Raw genomic sequence first — 25601 nt, 5'->3', positions numbered from 1 at the left:
CATAAATTCATGCTCAAGGTTGGCAAGACATCAAACTTAAAATTTACGATTCTCAAAACTATGCAATAAATCCTTAAATGCATAAGAAAATTTACATTTAATTTATACAATTTCATTCAACAAATTAAAATCCTCAACACAACAAAATTATAAATCATAAAATAAACTTGCTCAAATCAATTTAGAAGTGAAAACTAACAAAATAATTAGTTGTGCACAAACTTTATACGATCGCCTCTTGGCCTTGACCTGATGTCTCGGGTTCTTTCTCGGTATTCTTTTCTACTGAAACACACAGTTTCATAGTGTTTCAGTATCATAACTTATCATAAATCCAAAATAAATTCAAATTCACTTTTATCTAGCTTATATATGCTAAACATGACGTTCTTCAAAATTTGTGTTTCGGGGTTACTACTCACTATACTATTCAAGTCAATTTGTTGACTTTCTAAGGCTTAATAGGTATGGGAATTCCAACTTCACCGACATACCACATTTTGGTTACTAAATTTGTTAGTTTTGGTTGTTTACTCAAATTCTAAGTCTTTTAGGCAAATTTGCAAATTTTCAGTTTTGGTGCCTTATGTTGCACTGTTCCATTGGTCATTTTTCTGTTAGAATTTGGCAAAACTTTCTTCATAGAAAATGTTCCCTATTGTCTTAAATTTATTCTTCTTTTTGAATCACTCCATTTTGGAGTTTTTTAGCTTAAGTTATAGCCATTTGAATCATGGCTATCGGATTGGACTTAACCCAGATTTCTGGACAAATTTTGGTTCTGGCAGTTTTAGGTCACCAACTATAGGTGACCAAATGACTTGGTTAAGGGCGTAATTTGGATTTGTGTTCTTCATAAAAATTTTAGGTCTATATCTCAGCTGTCTACTGGTAAAATTTCAGGTCATTTAGACCTACCTAGCCCAAGTTATGGCCAAATGAAATCATTTGATCATTTTTGTACAGGTTAGACTGCAGAAATCCGGATTTGGTCAATTTGTTCACTAGGTTTTGGTCACTTTTTGGGCATGATTCCTGACTGAAATTTGTGTAATTTTGTGTCTATTTTCATTCCTAATTGGTCTCATACCAATTGGACTTGTAAATTTTCAGTTTTGGTCCCTCAAAAAGACCTTGGTCCTGCTGCCTGCAGGTTGCCCATAACCAATCCGAATTCAAGCCTAATTCTAACACTTCCAATATACCTCAATTGGTCACTAATGACCATTTTTCACCTCAAACAAGGTCAAACACACCACTTGACCATTCTTCTAATTTTTGGCTTTCAAAACCCTAGGTGCCAAACCCTAACTTGTCCAATCATCACAATTCATGCAATCTAAACATATAAATCACCTTAACAACTTCAATCAAGCTAGTTCACTATTTCAATTCATTCAAAATCCATCAATTTCAATTCCATACTTTGCTGGCTGAATTTTTTACATATAATCCACACACTTGGTTTGTTTTATTCTTTCATCAATTCTAAATTTATATTCTACTACCTAAACAAAAATTTAAATAGAATTTGAAGGGAACAAGCACTAACCTTTTCTTTGTATTTCAATCTTCCAATCCTCCAATTTTTCTTTGATTTCACTTCTCCCAAATTCTTCCTTGAAGCTTAATTTGAGGACTTATACTAATTTTCTAAGGGATTTATGGAGTGTTTTAAGATTATAAAAGCTCAAAGGGAGCTTTAATGGAGGAAAGTGAGGGTGAGGGAAAGAGAGAGAGATGGGAGACGTCTAAGAATGAAGACCACTCTTCTTTTTTTTTCTTTTCTTTTCTTTTTCTTTTTCTTTTTCTTTTTATCAAGTTTTATCCACTTGGAAGACCAAAATTATCCAAAATTATTATTTTTTTAATTAGTGTTTATGACATCATGCATGATGTCATGCATGATGTCACCAATTTCTACTTTTCCTTTTTCTTATTTTTTTTCTATTTATTTTTCTCTAGTTCTTTAATTTAATTCCCGATTCTGAAATTTTCTTTTCTCCGATTTTATTTGATAGTTAGGTCAGGAGTCAGCTCTAGAGGTAAATTGACCAAATTGCCCCTCGCCGGTTCAACCCTGTTTGCAAATAATTTAATATTTCTTCTGACTCTCTGACCTAATTATTTGACTGGCTTAACAATTCTTTTTTGTGATTTTCTCTTTTTCACTGTGTTCGTAATAGTCTTAAGGACCACAGCGTCACATTTTACGGTTCGAAATTTGAGTTTAAATCGACTTCGTAGTCCTTCCCGAGAAGGTCACCCATCACTGTGACTCTCGGCTCATTTAACTTCTTATGTTCTGTTTTTCTTATTTATACTTAACTAATTGGCAATTACTAATTATTTATTTTCAGGGCTTATCTAGTTGTCTTAAGTATGGTTCTAATCCCCTCAGTTGTCCGGACTGACACCAGTCACTGGAATAGTGAAATATACCAGGCTATGCAAATAGGGGTGTTACAATTCTCCCCCCCTTAAAATAAATTTTGTCTTGAAATTTTACCTGGTATCAATCTCTGAACAGCTATGGGTGTTGTTTCCTCATATCCTCCTCTCATTCCCAAGTAGCTTCCTAGCCTGAATGATGGTTCCTTAGCACTTTAACCAATACTATTTACTCATCGATTGCTCACCTCATGTGCCAAGTTTTTTATGAGCTTCTGTCATAAGTTAGATTCAAATTCATTTCAATTTTAGAGGTAACCAAATCTGTGTGTTAGTGGATCCACTCTTTCTAGGACCTCGTATGATCCTATGGGTGAGAACTTAGTTTTACTCTTTTCTTATCAAATCTCTTGATCATTTGATGCAACCTTCAGTTTAGTTTAGAATATTTTAGTCTTTTCTTGCTGTTGTTTTAGCAATTATTTTCCTTTGTAGTTTTTTTTGTTTTTAAACGACCTTGTTGGTCATATATGAACTGCTTATCTCTTTCTTGGCCATAGGTCCATAATCATTATCTTACCATCTCCATTTATGACCAAGGCCTATGTGACATTTTGCACTATCTTGTTTGCTTTTGTTTAACTTATTTCCTTCTTGATAAAATAGTTCGGGATATCGTTACGCGTCTTAAGTAGGTTGTTTGCTCTGGTGGCAATTCCTCATCTAGTGTTTTTCTCATTTCTTACTGTTCTATTTGTTTTTTTTTTTCCACAGCTTAACTTTAATTATTTTATTCCTCAATCTTATCTTCTTTCTTAACTTGACTGTCGAGTCATGATTTAGCACCTCTTATCATCCCTAATAAATCCACTATACTTTAATATTACTTTGATTTGGTCCTCTGACCATTCTAGTCAACACTTTATCTAATATTCATAATGTTTCTTTGTTACATTCACACCATCTATTCTAATTTTAACTTCCACAACTCTTTTATCTATCAATATTCTATAGCTTATTTTCTGCTGATTTGCGATCATTACCCTTTTTTTTTTAACCATAAACAATTCTTTAATCTTAAGAACGGAGTCTACCGGACTCTCCTGTTTCCGATGCTATTCAAAAGTTTCTCTTTAATTCTAATCTAATCTTTATGATTCGTACAATAAAATTGTGCTCTTCCTAAAGAATACCTGGCCAACTAGTTCCTATCGAATAACTGTTATCAGTAGAATATCATTTCTTAACTGTTTTATAAGTTATAATTGTCATCCATAGCATCCTGTCTCTTCTAGGGGAACAAATTATATTTTATGTCTTACTGCTACACAAATAGAATACTGTTCCTTACTAAACTTTAAGCAAAAGATCCATTGCAATATCAAAACAACTACAAACCCCATATCGGAGGTTGGATGACTTAGCCCTATAAGTGTTATTTTTAAATTTTTACCATGCTAAAATCTCTAGTTCCATAACAATTCTTGATGTACTGTAATTCATGCTAAGGTAACGGAGTCTTTAACTCTCACTACCTTGCAACCATAATCTTTTGATATTCTAATTATAGAGTTTTAAATCCCGAATTAGGATTTTCAAGCTCAGTTCTAGTAATAAAACTCTATTTTGGTATATTTGTACCAGAGCGAAAGTCATTTATAACTATTCTTATCCTTATGTACTATTGGGTAATACGTAGCTCTACACAATAAATCTCAAGTCAATACTGTAATCTGCAGCTTATAGCACAAACATCAAGATTATTGCATAGTTACTACGATACATCCAAATAGATCAAACTTCTCCATGTCTTATTTCTTTCAAATCTACTAATATCTTAAACTTATTTTGATTATGGTACTTATTGACATCTATCAATAGTAGTACCTTTACTTCCATCTAGGGCAGATATATTGCTATAACTTACTTTTTGGTCCTCTTGCCTTACCTAATTAGGCTTAGTAATTAACTTTATAATTTATCGTAGTCTAGGAGATGTCTCTCACTGGAAACTTTTCCAAAATTAATTCCAATTACGCTTATTATCGTAATTCTTTTCCTAAAAGACTAATTACTAACACATTAAAATTTATCTCCATGCAAGGGAATAGCAGTAGAACATATAATTTTAGCATTAGCATATAAACAAATAGAGCCGAAATCAAATAGTATATAATTATTCCTTTCACAAGTTAAGAACATATCGGCAACTACATCTGAAGTCTTTGCTTCTTCCCCTCGATGCATGGCGCTCCCTCTTTCTAATGTATTCCTCTGCTCGGGTTGGTCCATTGTGCGAGGATTACCCGAAATGCTGTCTCTACTTCTACCTCTGCCCCTACCAACTATTAATGAGCCTCTAAAATCAAAATCTTGAACTGATTCCTCTAGTGTAGTATGCGGTATAAATTGACGTGCGCTAGTACAATCTCGGGCGAATGTCCAATTCCACCATAATTAAAGTAGGCTCCAGTGACCCTATGGTAAATACACCCATGAAATTTTCCACAAACATCACAGACACGGATAGGGTAGGAACTTCTGGTTCTTTGGCGAATGGTTCTTGATTGCTTCCGCCCTGAAGATCCGCCTTTGTCATACTTAGGAGCTCAGGGTCCCTCCAAATCTTTTGTCTTTCCCAAATTACTACTCGAACTTTGACCGATGGGTTTCCCACTTTTCTCTTTTTCATGCTGCTCTTGAGGGGGTTGGGTTTGTACTTGGGCCTGGGCTGACAGATTATTAGCCATTTGCTGAAAGAACATGGCCATCTCACGAAATGTTTGTGCAAGAATTTGTATAGGACGGATCGTGCGCTTGGACCTCCAACGCTCTGGCGAAGGGCCTCTCCTTGACGTTAGTCAGATCGCATCGCTTCTATCGTTTTATCCCCCTTGTCCATATCTATTCACAGGAGATTTCTATTTCCTGTACAACTAACACAAGGAGATTTCTCCCCGTTAGTTCATATTTATGATGTAAATGTACTATATGTATCAAACATTCGAGCAGTTGTACTTATCGAAAAATATTTCAAAATCAAAGTTCAAAATTTACTTTAAAACCTTTACTTTGATACCACTAAAACATGTCACACCCTACTCCTCGTAAGATGTAACATGCTCCCGTAGTACACCTAATGAATTACCGTACTTCACCTATACTATAAGGGATTTTAAAACAATTTTCGTTCAGTTTTAAATTTGTGGGTAAAATTTTTTTTCAGATTTTAAAAACCTTTATTTATAGTCCAAACATAAATTAAATTTTTTGATATTTAAAATCTCCGCAATTTTTACAAAAATTTCGGCAGAGTGTTGTCTGTATTTTGAGAAAACAGTTCTTCAAAACCTGAAAATAAAGACACTCCCAATATTTTTCTCAATCACAACTCCATTACTCAATCTCATTTCACAAATCCGCATAAACCACTCAATACACAGTGTAAATTAAATCAAATATTAAAACATCTCATTGAGGTAAACAAATTAATTTTCACATTCATGGGAACATTAAAATTTAATAGTACAAAACTTTATAAGTATATAAAATCTCAAGATAATATTACAATAATTTGTATTTGATTACAATCGAAATATATATATTACAAAAAAGTTGGTACAACTGCTCAAAGGAAATTTCATACATATAATTATAGAATTACATCAAAAGCTAATGTACAAGGGTATACCTATGATATACCCAAGGATAATCTCACCGTGTCTTTCAGTAACCTCGCCCAGCTGCTCTATATTTTCTTTCAGCTGCTCTATATTTTCTTTCACCTGCGACAGCATACAAAGCTATCGCTGAGTGGTGAGCTCAGTGGTGCACAAACTAATAATTTAAAACTTAATACAAATTATTCTTAACAATTCATAATGAATAAAAATTTAAAATTTCTAAATTCTTAAAAATCCATGACATTCAAAAATCATTATTTTCATTCATGCAAATTATTCATTTGAATAACATTTTGATCAAATAATAACTATTTATTTACATTTCTTTTAAATTCTGAAACAATACAAAAATATTTTGAATCACTAACAAATTATTTATTTCAATCACAATTTATCAAATTATGCATAATTTAAAGAGCGTTGCCAACAATTCACACAGTTGAACCCTTGACCCAAAATTCAAATAGATGCCGTGTTGTACATCATGTCATTTAACACTCTCCCAATAACCGAGGCTAAAAGGGAGGAACAAAGACTAGCTAGTATATATGAGTACTCATTCAAACTCTTCCCCAACTGGTAAGACAGAGAGAAAGAAACTCGCCCCATCTAGTGGAGGAGATATCTCACTAGACAAGCTAATGAGAATTCACAACAAATTTTTCCATATCAACTGTGGTTTCAAATCATATTCAAACAATTTCTATTTACAAAGAGTTTACAGATCATCAACATATTTAATCATCATAAATTCATGCCCAAGGTTAGCAAGACATCAAACTTAAAATTTACGATTCTCAAAACCATTTAATAAATCTTTAAATGCATAAGAAAATTTACATTTAATTTATATAATTTCATTCAACAAATTAAAATCCTCAACACAAAAAAATTATAAATCATAAAATAAACTTGCTCAAATCAATTTAGAAGTGAAAAGTAGCAAATAATTAGTTGTGCACAAATCTTATACGAGTCGCCTCTTGGCCTTGACTCGATGTCTCGGGTTCTTTCCCGGTATTCTTTTCTACTAAAACACACAGTTTCATAGTGTTTCAGTATTATAACTTATCATAAATCCAAAATAAATTCAAATTCACTTTTATCTAGCTTATATATAATAAACTTGACGCTCTTCAAAATTTGTATTTTGGGGTTACTATTCACTATACTATTCAAGTCAATTTATTGACTTTCTAAGACTTAATAGGTATGGAAATTCCAACTTCACCCACATACCACATTTTGGTTACTAAATTTGTTAGTTTTGGTTGTTTACTCAAATTCTAAAGTCTTTTGGGCAAATTTGTAAATTTTCAATTTTAGTGCCCTATGTTGCACTGTTCCATTGGTCATTTTTCTGTTAGAATTTGGCAAAACATTCTTCATAGAAAATGTTTCCTATTGTCTTAACTTTATTCTCCTTTTTGAATCACTCCATTTGGAGTTTTGTAACTTAAGTTATAGCCATTTAAATCATAGTTGCCGGATTAGACTTAACCCAGATTTCTGGGCAAATTCTGGTCCTGGCAGTTTTAGGTCACCAACTTTAGGTGACCAAATGACTTGATTAAGGGCATAATTTGGATTTGTGTTCTTCATGAAAGTTTTAGGTCTATATCTTAGCTGTCCACTGGTAAAATTTCAAGTCATTTAGACCTACCTAGGCCATGTTATGGCTAAATGAACAAATACTATTCATTTGGTCATTTTTGTACAGGTCAAACTACAGAAATCCAGATTTGGTCAATTTGTTTACTAGGTTTTGGTCACTTTTGGGCATGATTCCTAAATGAAATTTGTGTCATTTTGTGTCTATTTTCATTCCCAATTGGTCTCATACCAATTGGACTTGTAAATTTTTAGTTTTAATCCCTCAAAGAGACCTTGGTCCTGTTGCCTGCAGGTTGCCCATAATCAATCCAAATGCAAGCCTAATTCTAACACTTTCAATATACCTCAATTGGTCACTAATGACCATTTTTCACCTCAAACAAGGTCAAACACACCACTTGACCATTTTTCCAATTTTTGGCTTCCAAAACCCTAGGTGCCAAACCCTAACTTGTCCAATCATCACAATTCATGCAATCTAAACATACAAATCACCTTAACAACTTCAATCAAGTTAGTTCACTATTTCAATTCATTCAAAATCCATCAATTTCAATTCCATACTTTGCTGGCTGAAGTTTTTACATATAATCCACACACTTGGTTTGTTTTATTCTTTCATCAATTCTAAATTTATATTCTACTACCTAAACAAAAATTTAAATAGAATTTGAAGGGAACAAGCACTGACCTTTTCTTTGTATTTCAATCTTCCAATCCTCTAATTTTTCTTTGATTTCACTTCTCCCAAACTCTTCCTTGAAGCTTAATTTGAGGACTTCTACTAATTTTCTAAGGGATTTATGGGGTGTTTTAAGATTATAAAAGCTCAAAGGGAGCTTTAATGGAGGAAAGTGAGGGTGAGGGAAAGAGAGAGAGATGGGAGACGTCTAAGAATGAAGACTACTCTTCTTTTTTTTTTTTTTTCTTTTCTTTTCTTTTTCTTTTTATCAAGTTTTATCCACTTGGAAGACCAAAATTATCCAAATCTATTATTTTTTTAATTAGTGTTTATGACATCATGCATGATGTCATGCATAATGTCACCAATTTCTACTTTTCCTTTTCCTTATTTTTTTTTCTATTTATTTTTCCCTAGTTCTTTAATTTAATTCCCAATTCTGAAATTTTTTTTTCTCCGATTTTATTTAACAGTTAGGTTAGGAGTCAGCTCTAGGGGAAAATTAACCAAATTGCCCCTCACCGGTTCAACCCGATTTGCAAATAATTCAATATTTCTTCTGACTCCCTGACCTAATTATTTGACTGGCTTAACAATTCTTTTTCACGATTTTCTCTTTTCCACTGTGTTCGTAATAATTCTAAGGACTGCAGCATCATATTTTATGGTTCGAAATTTGAGTTTAAATCGACTTCGTAGTCCTTCCCGAGAAGGTCACCCATCGTTGTAACTCTCGGCTCATTTAACTTCCTATGTTCTATTTTTCTTATTTATACTTAACTAATTGGCAATTACTAATTATTTGTTTTCAGGGCTTATCTAGTTGTCTTAAGTATGGTTCTAATCCTCTCAGTTGTCCAGACCGAAACCGGTCACCGAAATAGTGAAATATACCAGGCTATGCAAATAGGGGTATTATAATTAATTAATTTATTTATATTTGATATAAATTGATTAGAAGAGGAGAAATAATTATTTTGAGTTGAGAACTCAAAATTACAACACAAGGGTAATTTGGTCATTTCATAGGGTGACATGTGGCACCATAAGATGGTGACACATGGCACCATATAAGCTGCCATTAGTGATCTTGATGTGGATAAGCTAAAGGGACAACATCTGGGGTCCTAGGTGCTTCACAAAGGTACCAAACACAACTACAGTGCATCAAAATGTTAGTGCACATGTTCTTGATTTAATCTAGGGTTCTAATGAATTAATCTGTTAATTCTAAAATCTTAAATGGAAAACATAGATCTAAATACATATTAAAAGAGTTTTAATATGCAATTGAATATTGAAATCACATAGGTAAAAATTGAATCTTGCATGATGCATGAGACCCTAGAAGAAAATTTTGAAAAATTTTGAATTCAATGTTTTAATCTAATAATTTTCATGCTTCCGCTCCTTCAATTGGTATCAAAGCTACTATATTTGCCATTTAGATTGTTTAATATGAAATTTAATTGTGTGATTTGATAAAAAAAAATTGATTAATCATTGCTGGTTGGATGTCTATGTGTGGCGGAACACATGGTGGAGTCACCATAGGTAGCGGATTTAAGAGCACCTCAATGGTGCGCATGGTATGGACTTCAATTATGCAATTGTTGTATGTTTGATGCCCATAATTATGTCTATATCTAATTAAATTGTTTAATTATAATTATAATCGCACAATTAAATTTGTTTAAATATGATTCAAATCTGAATTTTTAAATTTGTTTGAATGTGATTCAAATCTGAATTTTTAAATTTGTTTGAATGAGATTCAAATCTGGATTTTTAAGTTAAATATGAGATATTCAATTTAATTTTAGTATATATATTTTATTTAATTGTTAAATAGTGATATGCATGATGGATGATCATGGACAATAAAAGACTAATGTGATTGGATTTATTTTTTTATGCTTCTTTGGGTTGTAAAGTAATTAATTTATTTATTTTAGTGGCATGTATTATAAACGTTGTAATAGTTTTGGATTGTAATTTCATTTATTTGGTTTTTATAAATTCGCCTTGTTATGCCATGGATTACAATGTAATGGATTGCAAGAAGATCAAGGAGGTCAAGAGCATTTGTGGGACCAGTGGGAGGAATTTAAGATCAAGTGTTGATTATGTAATCCTTCAGCAACTCTTGTAAAATGAATGAATGAAATGCACCTAGGAATGCCCTGATTCAATTCTTGGTGGCTCAGAATTGAATCCCTTAGAAAGTCCATGATCATAACATATTTATATGTTTATCCATGAATGCATGAGATGTATGGGAATGTATGCAAGTATATGACATATGCATGCTAATTGGATAATATGCAAAGTGAGACCATAATAGTAATTAGGCCGACCACAAAAATCTTCCAAACAAATGATTAAGTTGGAAATGGTATAATTAAAGGTAATTATATAATGGGCCCTCCATTGAGACAATTATTTTAAGAAATTTTAAATACTTGTATATGATGCAATTAATTTAAGAGATTTTCTTAAGAATAATGATTAAGCATGAGATATTGTAAATATGTAAATGGTTTGGTGGCCAATAAGAATAATGGTAGATTTTCTTCTATGGTTTCATGCATCATGCCACATCTCTTATGTGCCTAATTAATTTCAATGTTCAATAGCATATTAAAATACTTTTAATATATATTAGAATCTTCATTTGCCATTCAAGATTGTGAATTAACAAATTAATTCAATTAAACCCTAATTTGAAAGAGGAATTTGGGCACTAACCTCTTTGATGCACTATGGATGCAATTGGCACCTTTAGGAAGCTCCTCGGACCCCAAGTGTCATCCCTCTAGCTTGTCCACACCAAGATCACCAATGGGCAGCTCCCAATTTTGCTTCTCAAGCCTTGCCAACCAATTATAATTTGGGGTTTTGCTTTTAGAGAGGTTATATGTGTGTATAGGACACTAAAAACAATTTCTAGCAATTTTAATTTAAAGGTAATGGATAATTTCTCTTTGAATTGTTGAGAAATTGAGAGGAGAGGAAGAGAGCAATATGCTGCCACACTTGAGAGGCAAGAGAGAGTTGTATGTTTCTTCTTTTCTTTTCCCTTTTATAATTAGGTCAAATAATCACTTAAACCCTTTGCCACATGTCACCACCACATTGCATCTTATTTTTAATTGACTTAATCACATTAAACCAAGTGTCAAAGCTAGACTTAATCTTGACTTTGATCACCTTGCATGATAGGAAGACAAATGGCAAACTTATATGATGCCATGTGTCACCATCTCATGGTGCCACATGTCACCATGTGAAATGACCAAATTACCCTTATGTTTTAATTTTCAGTTCTCAACCCAAAATCATTATTTCTCCTTTTCTAATCAATTTATATCAAATATAAATCAATTAATTAATCTCCATTAATTAATTTCTCACAATTAAATTTATATTTAAACACTTTGAATATAAATTTTAAATATAAATTTAACTTATACTATACATCCAATAACCTAGATTTGGTTTCAAGCCATGCTAGAGACTTTGCAATCTTATTGCAAACCAAACCTATTTAATTAATCAATTAAACTCTTTAATTAATCAATTAAATCACATTTAACTTGGTGATTAACTTGTGTATGTGTGTGACTCACTAGGCTCATCACTAATTGGCAATGAGATATGATATCAACTCTTAATATCATCAGAACTCTTTCTTACCATGAATGATTTCTCTAAATAATTTTAGGCATCTCATAGACTATGATTGACACTTAGCATAGCGTGCCATGGCCACCCAATCAGTAATAAGGAATACCTTAAATGAACCTTTAATCATATGTTACCATGCACTAGAATCTCTCTGTTATAAAATCTCAATTCGAGCTGGAGTCATGGTTAATGTCAAACCATATTTGCAATGAACATTATGTTCTCTTTTAATTTCAGTTCTTGATTAATTAGATTTTCTTGTCAAAAACTCTTTTCTGACTAAATCTGTCTGTCCTGGCCCAAAACTTGAAATATCAAGAAGAATTAAATGAACATAGGATTTTATCCCTATTTACTTAGGGTAACAAATTCCATCTTGATCAACACCTATCTCCATATATAACTAGTAGGAGACAACACATGCCAATATACCCATGCATAGTACAAGTACGAAAGCAGTATCAAACTCAAACCACCTATATACAAGATAACTGAGTTATCTTAAGTCTAAAGATTATATGTACTGATATGATATATGAAAATGCATTGACAAGAGTAAACTCCATGTGCTTGTCATATGCATCACTAGTTCGGCCTACTTATTGTGACACCCCTTACCTGTCTACAGTGTAGCCGAGCAAGATATGCCACACAGTATACCGGAACACCCTATTTTAATTCAATCATTTTTATTCTTTCTAATTTATTTTTTTTTTCATAGTTATGGAGTACAATTTGTGAAATATAATTCATTTTAGTCATTTATTGAAATCATAAATTTATTTGAGGTTCTGCAAATTTTATAGAAAATCTGGCAGAGTACCGGCTAAAAATGGAGAAAACAGTTCTTCGGAACCTGTGAAAAACACTTCCAATATTTTCAATCAATCCCAAACTCCATTTCATCAACAAAAACTCAATATTTTTTTCAACAACATTTCCATTTCTCAATTATTCATCTCATATGATAATCATGTAAAAGTCATAAATAAATATTCACTTTTTCATTCATAAACACAATTTTCACTATTTACATTAATACTAAAATACATTACATAAGTTTCAATTACATATGAGCAAATAAAAGTTAATTACAAAATACCCAAAATGAAACCTAGTGTCCTACCAATGCACTGACGTCGGTGAGGTGACACTGATACTATGCAGAGCTGCAGAAGGTCTCACCCAGTCTATGGTCTACTGGGCTCTCAGTCGATCTCTCCTGAACCTACGCGTGGCAAAAGCAATATGCTAAGCAACAATGCTTAGTGGTGCCAATAATAAAATAAAAAGAAATAACAGAAAATAAATATGCAGTTAATGTATTGATATCTCATTGCAAACAAATTTTCGATGAGTATTTGTAGTCTTACTTATTTTGTACGTGTTATATTCATTAATTCATTAAACTTATCCACTTCCATTTTTGGTTGCCCAAGTAACCTATACTGGATGACTGGACTGGATAAAGGGGTAAACTGGCACTGGGTATCAAGTACCTCGGGCCGTCACACCATCGATCACATATGTGTCTCTCGGCGTGCAACGGAACAGCTAATAAGCTGTAATAACATTAGGCACAAGACCAAGTCTCAACACAATGTCAAAATGGCTAAAAGCCATAAAATCACAGAATGGCATAATGCCATGTGCAGTACTACTAATTGAACCCTATTGGCATGCCAACCTATCCAAACCAATCTTGCTAGGTGTACTAGGGCATGTTACACTTTTAAATTATACAATTCTTGAAATTTAAGTTTAGGTGTTACTATTCATTTTATTAGTCAACTAAAATATTGACTTTTGCATAGATAATAGGTACATTGGTTCTAATACTCCCAACATACCATATTTTGCATTCTAAAATTGTTGGTATTGGTTGCCAATACCATTTCTAAGCTTAGTGTTAGTTATTCAAAATTTTCAGATTTCAAGCCTCATATTTACTGTTCCATTGGTCATTTATTCAGTAGGAATTTGGCAAAATTATCTTCATGAAAGTTGTTCCTTATTTTGTCTTGTTACATTTCCTTTTCTGAATCACTCCATTTGGAGTTTTGTAGCTCAAGTTATGGCCTAAACACCATAACTGGCCGGATTGGACAAAATCCAAAATTCTAGGCAAAACTGGTTCTGCCAGATTTAGTAACCTAAGTTTGATTGGCAATATGACTAGGTTATGATCAGAATTTGGATTTGTTTCCTTCATGAAAGTTGTAGGTATATGTCTCAGCTTTCTTCTGGTAAAATTTCAAGTCAATTGGACCTTTCTACACTGAGTTATAACCAAATGAATAAACACTATTCATTTGGTCATTTTGCTCAAGCAGAATGCAAGTCACCTGGATTAGGGCAATTTTTAGGCTAACTTGGTTTGGCTTTCTAGGCAGGGTTTCTTCACCAAAGTTGTGCCATTATGTGTCTAGTTTCATGCCTAATTAGCCTTGTACCAATTGAACCTATACAACTCCATTTATGGCTGCCCAAACCTGCTGGACTCATGGTCAGTCTTGCAGGTCAGCCAAGGCAGCTTACCAATCTCAAATACTAAGCCACAACTCTCTTCATTTCCTGATCATACGCAGCCAAATGGTCACTAATTAACCATTTAAACTTTCATTCACCAACGCATGAACAAAATTTAAGTTTTATGCCTCAAACCCTAACTCCAACAACTAAAATTTTCATACACATACAATCCATAGTTTACAACACCAACATCATGTTCAATGGCAGCCATACACAAAATTTTTAGAATAAATTGGCACTAACCTTGACTTAGGCACTTTCCAAGGCTTAAAAACTTCACTTTATTCCTTTCAAATTACTGCCCAAAACTTGCTCTAGTGGTAGGGATAATTTTTAATGAAGGCAAGTTAGGGTTTTGAGGTGGTTTAAGGTGGAATTGAAGCTTTGATAAGCTTTCAATGGTGGTTGGGTATGGAGGAGAGGAAACGGCTGGTTTGGGTGAAGGAGATGAATCTAATTGCTTTTGATTATTTTTGTCTTAATTATCCCTTTTTAATAGGTTAGCTTAATTGTGATTGGTGGGGAAAGGGTTGATGACATCATGTGATGTCAAAATTGTCATTTAATCTCATTTTCTTCCCTTTCTTCTCTACTCATTTTCAATTTAATTTTTAGCAATATTTATTCACATTTTATGTCATAATAATTATTTACTTAACTGGAAAAGTCGGCCAAAAATCACCTTTAAAGGCAAAATGACCAAAATGCCCTCCATTTGGCTTAACAGACTAAAATTGTTTGTACCGATTGAAATTTTTTTCTAAGCATTTTCTTGGCATTCTAATGCCATGGGAACCTCAATGACCCTTCTCTAGAGTCCCAAAAATTATTTTATGAATTTTTCCCCAGGTCTAGGGCTCCTAGTTGCGAGAACCGCAACTTCTTACTAGGTTACCCATCGCTTGGGTACCGACTCATTTAACATGGTTGTATTTTATTTCTAAAATTTTTTCTAAATTTTTCTTATTAATATTTGAGTTAATTATGGCTCCTATTTTTAGTTTAAATATTTTTCTGGACGTTCTAGCTGTCCGGATCAATACTGGTCATCAGAACAGTAGAATATACGGAGTTGCTACAGGGAGGGTGTTACAACTCTTTCCCTCTAATTCAAATTTTGTCCTCGAAAATTACCTGATGCAAACAGTTGAGGGAACTATTGCCTCATCTTCTCTTCACTTTCCCAAGCTGCCTCCTCGGTGTTGTGGTGCCTCCAAAGCACTTTCACTAGTGGAATCTGCTTATTTCTCAACTCTTTCACTTCCCAAGCTAGTATCCGTATGGGTTCTTCATATGTTAAATCCAGTTGTACTTCAATTTCTTCCATGGAGATGACATGTGAAGGATCTGAGTGGTTTCTTCTTAACATAGATACGTGGAACACATTATGGATCTTGTCCAGCTCTAGTGGTAAAGCTAGCCTATAGGCCACTGGACCCACACGTTCAAGGACTTCATGTGGGCCAATGAACCTAGGGCTTAACTTACCTCTTCTTCCAAACCTCAGTACCTTCTTCCACGGTGACACCTTGAGGAACACTTTGTCGCCAACTGTGTATTCTATTTATTTTCTCTTTAGATCAGCATAGGATTTTTGTCTGTCTGAGGCAACCTTCAGATTGGCTTTGATTATCTTTACCTTCTCCTCAGTCTGTTTCACTAGGTCTGGCCCTACTAGTTTATCTTCGCCTAATTCAGTCCAGAACATTGGAGTTCTACATTTCCTCCCATACAGTGCTTCATACAGGGCCATTTGGATACTAGCTTGGTAGCTATTGTTGTATGCAACTTTTGCCAGTGGAAGGTATCTATCCCAACTTCCCTCGAACTTAATGACAGAACTCCTCAGCATATCCTCAAGGACCTGACATATATTTCATGTTATTATTATCATTTCATTTCAATATTTGTATTAGTTCAATTGGTTTCAATTGATTACCTGGATTACTCTTTCTGATTGCCCATCCGTCTAATGATGAAAAGCTGTGCTGAAGTGGAGTTGTGTACCCAAAGATTCATGCAACTTCTTCCAGAATCTCGATGTAAACCTTGGGTCTCGATCAGATATGATGGAAAGTGGAATTCCATGTAGTATAACTATCTCACTGATATACAATTCTGCTAACTTCTCCAGTGAGTAGTCAGTCCTAACTGGCAAAAAATGTGCTAACTTCGTCAATCTATCTACTATCACCCATACTACATCATGCTTCTTCTGGATGAGAGGTAGACCACTTACAAAATCCATGGTGACCTGATCCCATTTCCATTCAGGTATGCGTATAGGCTATAGCAAACCCGATGGAACTTGATGTTCTGCCTTGACCTGCTGACATGTCAAGCATTTAGTCACATAGTCAGCTATGTCCTTCTTCATACCAGGCCACCAATACTGAAGTTTTAGATCATGATACATTTTTCTACTTCCTGGGTGCATAGCATAAATACTGGTGTGTGCCTCTTTCAAAATACTGGCTTTCAATTCCCCATCATCTGGTACACATACTCTTCCTTTGTAGTACAGACACCCATCTATTTTCACTTCATAGTCAGTTTCTTTCCCTTGTAGGATTTTGCTCATAATAGCCTTTAGCTTCTCATCTACCTTCTGCCCATCTAAAATCTGTTTTAGCAGGTTTGGCCTCACTTGCAACTCAGCCAAAATAGCTCCATCTCGAGCCCAAGATAGACAGGCATTCAATGTCAAAGCTGTGATGGATTTTCTGCTCAAAGCATCAGCAACTACATTTGCCTTCCCAGGATGGTAGTCAATCACACAATCATAGTCCTTCAGGAATTCAATCCATCGCCTCTGTCTAAGGTTGAGCTCCTTCTGGGTCGGCAAGTATTTCAGACTTTTGTGGTCTGTGTAAATGTAGTACTTTTCACCATATAAGTAATGCCTCCATATCTTCAATGCGAAGATAATTGCTGTAAGTTCTAAATCATGGGTAGGGTAATTCTGTTCATGTGGCCTTAGCTGCCTGGAAGCATAAGCAACCACCTTCCCCTCTTGCATCAATACACACCCTAACCCATTATGCAAGGCATTACTGTAGACCACAAAGTCCTTTCCCGATACTGGCTGTGTTAACACTGGTGCCTCTGTCAACATAGCCTTCAACTTCTCAAAACTGGCCTGACACTTATCATTCCAGTTAAATCTGACATTCTTATGTAACAACTTGGTCATTGGAGCAGCTATTAACGAAAATCTCTTCACAAATCTTCTGTAATACCCAGTTAGCCCTAAGAAAATTCTGACCTCAGTTGTATTCCTGGGAGGCTTCCATTCCATCACCGCTTCTATTTTCTTGGGATCCACTCTAATCCCATCCGCTGACACTATGTGTCCAAGGAATGCAATCTCATTCAACCAAAAGTCACACTTGGACAACTTAGCATACAGCTTCTTTTCTCTCAGGGTTTGCAAAGCAATCCTCAAATACTCATCATGTTCTTCACTAGTCTTGGAATACACCAAAATATCATCAATAAAGACCACTATGAACTGATCTAGGTATGGATGGAAGATACAGTTCATAAGGTTCATGAATGCTGCTGGTGCATTTATTAAGACAAAGGGCATCACCAGAAACTCATAATGCCCATACTGGGTCTTGAATGCAATCTTTGGCACATCTACATCCTTCACCCTCAGCTGATGATAACCTGATCTGAGATCAATTTTGAAAAATACTCTTGCTCCCTTCAACTGATCAAACAGATCATCAATTCTAGGCAATGGATATTTGTTCTTCATAGTCACTTTATTCAACTGCCCGTAATCAATGCATAATCTCAAAGTCCCATCCTTATTCTTTACAAACAGCACTGGAGCTCCCCATGGTGACACACTGGAGCGTATGAACCCCTTATCCAGTAACTCCTGTAATTGGATTTTCAGTTCCTTCAATTCTGTGGGTGCCATCCTATAAGGAGCAATAGAGATTGGTGCTGTACCCGGCAGTATCTCAATAGTAAATTCAACTTCCCTTTCTGGTGGCAAGCTAGGTAACTCTTCAAGGAACACATCTGAGAAGTCTTTTGCTGTGGCTATGTCACATAGATCTGGCTTAGGCTGCCTAGTATTCACCACATGTGCTAGTTAAGCTTCACAGCCTTTTCTCATCAGTTTTCTTACAACTGTGGCTGAGATGACATTGGACAAGATATTTGTCCTTTCCCCCACAACTGTGATCTCATTACCCTCAGGAGTTTTTAAAGAAATCCTCTTCAGTTTACAATCAACAATTGCTTGATGACGTGACAACCAGTCCATTCCCAAAATCACATCAAACTCATGGAAAGGCAATTCAATCAGGTCTGCCAAGAATTCATACCCATGAATCCTTAACGGGCAACCCTTGTACACTTTGTTCACCACTACACTATGGCCTAATGGATTAGTGGCCAGGATGTCTTGGTTACTCTCCCTTACTAGTATCCCCCTTTCTACGGGTAGGTTGATGTAGATGTATGAATGAGTGGATCTTGGATCCACCAACGCATGCACAGATGTATTGTAGATGGAGAATATACCCCTGATGACGTCCGGGGCATCTTGCTCCTCCTGAGCTCTCATGGCATAGGCTCTGGCAGGTGGTCTGCCGTCAGGCCTCTCTGCTGGCTCAGATGCAGGCCTCTGTGATGGTCCCACTGCCTCAGATTTGCCAAATTTCCTACCCTTTTGTGGTGCAGGAGCAGGTCTGTCTGCTTGTGTTGGAGCAGTTGTAGTAGTTCTGCGTGGATAGTTCCTCAGTTGATGCTCTGTCGACCCATACCTTAAGCAGGCACCAGTCACTCTCCAACACTTCCCCTTATGCCACTTCAGGCAATGTGAACATGCAGAAGATGCTGGGGCTGGTCCTCTGAACCTCGTCCCTGGAGAGCTACCCACTGATGGTGTGGACTGACCTCTCCTAAGGGTGAACTGTGGCTTGGGCTCCTGAGACTGACCCTGACCTTGTGGTTGACCTGAACTCTGTGCAGGCAGACCTTTGAACTTCTTCCCATGTGCAGGAGATGAACTAGACTGACCCGAGCCCCTCTTTTGTTGTCTCTCTCTTCTAGTCTGCTCACTTATTCTAACCTTTTCAACTTTTATTGCAGCTTCCACTAACTTGGTGAAGTCTGTGATTCCCAAGGCAATGATCATGATCTTTATATTATCATTTAATCCCTCTTCAAATCTCTTACACTTTTCGGCCTCATTAGGGACTATCTCCCTTCCATAGTGGCTCAGTCTGACAAATTCCTTCTCATACTCGGCCACTGTCAGCTGTCTCTGCCTCAGGTTAATGAATTCTCTTCTTCTCTCTTCCAGGTATACACTACCCACATACTTTTTCTTGAATTCTGAGAGAAAGAAGTCCAAAGTTATTACTTTTGGCTGTACTTTACTAGACACCGTATCCCACCATTCATATGCATCATCTTGCAACAGAGATACAGCAGCTTCTAGATTTTGTTCTGGAGTGCAGTGGAGTTGTTTTAAAACCCTTCCTGTTCTGTTCAACCAATTTTCGACTGCAATAGAATCATCTTCTCTCTTGCCAAAGAAATCCACTATTCCAAATTTTCTCAGTCTTTCCAGGTGATTTCTATTGTGGAGGTGGTGGTGGTGGTATTACCCCAGCCATTTGTCTGAAGAATTCGGCCATTTGCTGAAACATGGCCTATGGAGGCTGAGCAGGCTCTACTGGAGCTAGCGGAGCAGGTTCTCCCCTACTCCCAGTCTCAGCTACTGCAAGTGGAGCATGACTCTCCACTTCCTCCTTAACTGCCCTCTGAGATGTAGAGTCCATATCCTATTCAAAATAACAAAGACAAACAGATCTGCATTAGTGTCACCTCGACTCTTACAAATGCAATGCATGGTATGGACTCGATCTAGGCCTAGAAACGCCTAAACCGTGCTCTGATGCCACTAATTCTGAAACCCCTTACCCGTCTACAGTGTAGCTGAGCAAGATATGCCACACAGTGTATCGGAACACCCTATTTTAATTCAATCATTTTTATTCTTCCTAATTTATTTTTTTTTTCATAGTTATGGAGTACAATTTGTGAAATATAATTCATTTTAGTTATTTATTGAAATCATAAATTTATTTGAGGTTTCGCAAATTTAATAGAAAATCCGACAGAGTACCGGCTAAAAATGGAAAAAATAGTTCTTCGGAACCTGTGAAAAACACTTCCAGTATTTTCAATCAATCCCAAACTCCATTTCATTAACAAAATCTCAATATTTTTTTCAACAACATTTCCATTTCTCAATCATTCATCTCATATGATAATCATGTAAAAGTCATAAATAAATATTCACTTTTTCATTCATAAACACAATTTCCACTATTTATATTAATACCAAAATACATTACATAAGTTTCAATTACATATGAGAAAATAAAAGTTAATTACAAAATACCCAAAATGAAACCTAGTGTCCTACCAATGCACTGACATTGGTGAGGTGACACGGATACTATGCAGAGCTACAGAAGGTCTCACCCAGTCTGTGGTCTACTGGGCTCTCGATCAGTCTCTCCAGAACCTACGCGTGGCAAAAGCAACACGCTAAGCAATAATGCTTAGTGGTGCCAATAATAAAATAAAAAGAAATAACAGAAAATAAATATGCAGTGAATGTATTGATGTCTCATTACAAACAAATTTTCGATGAGTATTTGTAGCCTTACTTATTTTGTACTTATTATATTCATTATTTCATTAAATTTATCCACTTTCATTTTTGGTTGCCCAAATAACCTATACTGGACGACTGGACTGGATAAACGGGTAAATTGGCACTAGGTATCAAGTACCTCGGGCCGTCACACCATCGGTCACATATGTGTCTCTCGATGTGCAACAGAACAGCTAATAAGCTGTAATAACATTAGGCACAAGACCAAGTCTCAACACTATGTCAGAATGGCTAAAAGCCATAAAATCACAGAATGGCATAATGCCATGTGCAGTACTGCTAATTGAACCCTATTGGCATGCCAACCTATCCAAACCAATCTTGCTAGGTGTACTAGGGCATGTTACACTTTTAAATTGTACAATTCTTAAAATTTAAGTTTAGGTGTTATTATTCATTTCATTAGTCAATTATAATATTGACTTTTGCATAGATAATAGGTACATTGGTTTTAATACTCCCAACATACCACATTTTGCATTCTAAAATTGTTGGTATGGTTGCCAATACCATTTCTAAGCTTAGTGTTAGTTATTCAAAATTTTCATATTTCAAGCCTCATATTTACTGTTCCATTGGTCCTTTATACAGTAGGAATTTGGCAAAATTGTCTTAATGAAAGTTGTTCCTTATTTTGTCTAGTTACATTTTCTTTTTTGAATCACTCCATTTGGAGTTTTGTAGCTCAAGTTATGGCCTAAACACCATAACTGGCCGGATTGGACAGAATCCAAAATTCTGGGCAAAACTAGTTCTGCCAGATTTGGTAACCTAAGTTTGGTTGGCAATATGACTAGGTTATGATCAGAATTTGGATTTGTGTTCTTCATGAAAGTTGTAGGTATATGTCTCAGATTTCTATTGGTAAAATTTCAAGTCAATTGGACCTTTCTACACTGAGTTATGACCAAATGAATAAATACTGTTTATTTAGTCATTTTGCCCAGGCAAAATGCAAGTCACCCAGATTAGGGAAATTTTTAGGCTAACTTGGTTTGGTTTTCTGGGCAGGGTTTCTTCACCAAAGTTGTGCCATTATGTGTCTAGTTTTATATCCAATTGGCCTTGTACCAATTGAACCTATACAACTCCATTTATGGCTGCCCAAACCTACTGGACTCGTGGTCAGTCCTGTAGGTCAGCCAAGGCAGCTTACCAATCTCAAATACCAAGCCACAACTCTCTTCATTTCCTTATCATACACAGCCAAATGGTCACTAATTGACCATTTAAACTTTCATTCACCAACGCATGAACAAAATTTAAGTTTTATGCCTCAAACCCTAACTCCAATAACTAAAATTTTCATACACATACAATCCATAGTTTACAACACCAACATCATGTTCAATGGCAGCCATACACAAAATTTTTAGAATAAATTAGCACTAACCTTGACTTAGGCACTTTCCAAGGCTTAAAAACTTCACTTTCTTCCTTTCAAATTGTTGCCCAAAGCTTGCTCTAGTGGTAGGGATAATTTTTAGTGAAGGCAAGTTAGGGTTTTGAGGTGGTTTAAGGTGGGAATTGAAGCTTTGATAAGCTTTCAATGGTGGTTGGGTATAGAGGAGAGGAAACGGCTGGTTTGGGTGAAGGAGATGAATCTGATTGCTTTTTATTATTTTTGTCTTAATTATTCCTTTTTAATAGGTTAGCTTAATTGTGATTGGTGGGGAAAGGATTGATGACATCATGTGATGTCAAAATTGTCATTTAATCTCATTTTCTTTTCTTTTCTTCTCTACTCATTTTCAATTTAATTTTTAACAATATTTATTCATATTTTATGTCATAATAATTATTTACTTAACTGGACAAGTCGGCCAAAAATCACCTCTGAAGGCGAAATGACCAAAATGCCCTCCATTTGGCTTAATAAACTAAAATTGTCTGTACAGATTGAAATTTTTTTCTAAGTATTTTCTTGGCATTCTAATGCCATAGGAACCTCAATGACCCTTCTCTGGAGTCCCATAAATTATTTTATGAATTTTTCCCCAAGTCTAGGGCTCCTAGTTGCGAGAACCGCAACTTCCTACTAGGTTACCCATCGCTTGGGCACCAGCTCATTTAACTTGGTTGTATTTTATTTCTAAAATTTTTCTTAAATTTTTTTTATCAATATTTGAGTTAATTATGGCTCTTCTCTTTAGTTTAAATATTTTTCTTGACATTCTAGCTGTCTGGACCGACACTGGTCACCGGAACAGTAGAATGTACAGAGTTGCTACAGGGAGGGTGTTACACTTATCATGTATAAGTGCCTATCATGTTTGTTATGTGGCATGAGACTCACCACTCCATCTTATTTATATCTCATATAAATAACTTGGGAACAAAAATGATTACAATCTTTCTGAATAAGTCATGTCCTGTGTAAAGTATCCTCGATTGTGAACCAATTTATGATACTTTGTGCTAGAAATACTGTCACTCATATTCTTAACAACTTAAGAATAGAATTTATAACAAAATATCAATGGACCTTTTCTATTACACATAAATACATTATGTAAACGAAAAAGTGAAATTACATTTTATTAATAAAATATGTACAAGATACATACTAAATGATATGCTCTAGGGCATACTACTAACAGGTTTCTCCTTGGCAATAGGGCTAGCGGGTAGTGTTCCAATACCCTTATTCGCTGGTAGATCACCAGTCAACATAGTGAATCGTCTTAAACCTTATATTTCTAAAAGCAAATAAGAAGAGTTAGGCGCATATAAAGTTCATTTGGAGTCATATGAAAACAAATCATATTATCAAATATAGCATGAAACATAGCGTACATATAACATACAACATGTAACAAATATGGAATCAACCATACTAGACATGTATTTCCCTAATTGTGCTGGTGAACATACTTCCTTTTCATACTTATCCTATCCCTTTACTAGAAGCTAGGTCCACTCATCTAACTTAGAGCTCTAATGCCAACTTTGTAATGACCCAACCCAAAGGTCATTATCGGCGCTAGGGATTAATCAGCTTAAGGCTACTGGAACTCATAGTAAGCCTAAAAACCTATTAAACATGGACATATCTCTGTATCTCATAATCCAAGCATACTCCAAACCATTACACTTTAGTTTTCTCATTCCAACTTGAACATTCATAACATAAGTTTGGTTCAAAATTAGAACCTTTACATACATAAAAAATCACTAAATTGTAATTGGTTCAACATATATACTCAAAGAAGAGTTAGCTTAGATTTCATACATCCATCATTACATCACTCATCCTTAAGGTAAAACATTAATCAAAATCCTGAGCATCAGCATAGTAATAGTCTATTTACAATTTACATGTCCATTTAAACTTATAATGTACATTAATGGAAACCTACAGCTACCCATACTGCTTTCTCTCCAAGAGACTCTTCTATTACTACAAACCTGTATCTGGGTGTTAGGGGAAAGGGGTAAGCTTACAAAAGCTTAGTGAGTAAACTAACCAGCATAAATTAATTATCTCATTCATTTCATACACATGCAATGCCTCATCCTAATGAGTTTTCACATCATAAACATTCCACATAATATGGACTAGTTACCAGTGATTCTTTGGATCCAATATGCCCTGCTCATACAAAGGCTCCTTAAGAGTTTCACTTAAATGTAGTGCGCTAAGGGCTTGTTAGGCCTCATCTAGTCTTACCATCATAGATCATGCATGATCACATCATAAACATAACATAGACATAACATAGGGGGAACCAATGGGTCATCCAAATTCCATCATGCATCAACAATACTTATGAAAAAATGTAACATATTCACGCTCTAGATAAATACACCTAGTAAGCAAAGAAATGATGCATGTGGAAGATCATGAATTACATTTAAAGAATTCACATTAATTAAGGTTAGAGTTACTCACCTCTTATAGCCTATCAACCACTTAACTCGAATGGTAGCCATCCTCGAATCCTTAACTTTTCGAGTCCCTCAAGTCTGATCTAATAACATCAGACCCTAAAGAGTTATTCGAAGCTCTAAAACTTTATACACATAACAAACATCTTATTCTAGGCTCTTGAGAACCATAAAATCGTGTTTTGGAACCTTAGAAGAGAATGGAGAAAAGGCCTAGCAGAATGTTTGCTGGTTTTACAACCCCGCAAGTGCATGGATCGCTAACAAGTAATAAAGTAGTGAGTAGAGTATCGTCCCACGAGGAATTTAATTAGCAAGTACCAAGTTACACGGTAATTATGACTGTCTAGGCTACTGAATATAATGGGAGAGTGAATCTAATTTATCTTGAGCAATAAAGTTTAGGAGAATA

This window comes from Hevea brasiliensis, chromosome 18 (genome assembly GCF_030052815.1).
Source record: "Hevea brasiliensis isolate MT/VB/25A 57/8 chromosome 18, ASM3005281v1, whole genome shotgun sequence".
NCBI lineage: Eukaryota > Viridiplantae > Streptophyta > Magnoliopsida > Malpighiales > Euphorbiaceae > Hevea > Hevea brasiliensis.
This window is presented reverse-complemented; position numbering follows the sequence as displayed.